The sequence below is a fragment of the Brassica oleracea genome, chromosome C2 (assembly GCF_000695525.1).
Source record: "Brassica oleracea var. oleracea cultivar TO1000 chromosome C2, BOL, whole genome shotgun sequence".
In the NCBI taxonomy this organism is placed as follows: domain Eukaryota; kingdom Viridiplantae; phylum Streptophyta; class Magnoliopsida; order Brassicales; family Brassicaceae; genus Brassica; species Brassica oleracea.
The window spans coordinates 38,186,769-38,188,309 of NC_027749.1; positions in this window are offsets into that span (position 1 = coordinate 38,186,769).

The following is a 1,541-nucleotide window of genomic DNA, read 5'->3' on the forward strand; positions in this document are numbered from 1 at the left end:
CTTCAGCAGCAAGACCATGATACTTGTTGTTCTCTATGGTGTTGAGCAGCCCTGACTTGATCTCGAAGTTGTTGTTCTCCACTGGTGGTGCTCTGATTCCTAACCTATGACCATTAATGTGAGGTTAATCATAGGCTCCAATGGCGCGAGCTTTGCGCGGTGGATGTTGTGGCTGGCGCTGTAGTCGAAGGTGATCATCTCTTGGATCAATGCCTCCTTGGGCATCACCATCTTGAGGCAGATTCTCCATATCAAACCCCAACCTTTGCAAATGAGCTTGTTGCTCTACTTCTCTTATCTGTCTTGCAATCTCCCTCTCAAGTGCTCTAATGTCTTCAACTCTTGGAACTAGGTTTCTTGGACCTCTGCTCCTTGTGTTCATACACCTGAAATGCAAAGGGAGAAAAATAAAGAAAAGCAATAACACAATTAAACAAAAATTGACTTAGTCTCAAGCAGATGACTAAATCCCAATGTCACAATCAACTTAGAATTTGGCAACGGCGCCAATTTGATGATAGGAGTTTCAAGGCTCCTAATCAAATGTTGTAGAATAAAGGATGTCAAACCAGTTCTAAGTGATTCTAAAGCAAAGAGAATGCAAGACCATGCTTAATCTAAGTGCTATCAATTGGTGAGATGATTTTTTTAACTAGAATACTACTAAATTGCAATAAAGGACACAGATTTTTTTCTTATGAGATAAGAGAACTCGTGGGCTAAAGGAATTGACCTTGGGTGATCAAGTTTCAATCTAAAGATGTTAACTTTCAACCAATCTATCTACCTTAAACCTAGACACCATCTTAAACAAACTCTATCTCTAGATGAATGTTCATTTACTAAGATAACTCAAGCATCAAATCTCTTTGGTTGAATGTTATCTAAGTAATCATTAATCTCAAGTCTACTAGCCATCTTAGCACCTTTAGCAACAAATCTCTTTGGTAAATAATGTTAAAAGCTTAGGAGAGTTGGTTCAGGCATTTCATCAAACACCTTTTAGGCATGAAATGCCTAGAGCTCAACTTTAGAGAGGCCAACTCTAGAGTTGCATTAAAAGCACTCTACTAGCAAGGAACAAGATGGATCTATACTAAAACACCTTAGATCTAGCTTAATCACCCTTAGTCTCCCTAACACATGAATTCAAAGATGACTACTCACTACTCTTCATGATGAGCCCAAAAATCAATGATGATTTGGTGCTAATCATGATTAGTGATCCCAATAATCAAGCAATCACAAGAGAAAATTATCAAGATAAGATCTTTCACCTAAAAGTTCTTTGTGATTAGAGAAAACAAAACAGATCCCCTAACTTTAGGATTACAAGAGTATTTATATGTCTTTGGAAAACCTAATGGTTTTCATTAAAAAGTCTTAAAAGCCCTTAAAAAACATTAACATTTCGAATAAGATAATGCGTCGACGCGGGTAGAAATGGACGGGCACATCCCGCGTCAGCCAACCCGCGTCGGACCGTCGTCGAGACTTCTCCGTCATGCGCCCGGGTAGGCGATCCCGCGTGGCTCCGTCCT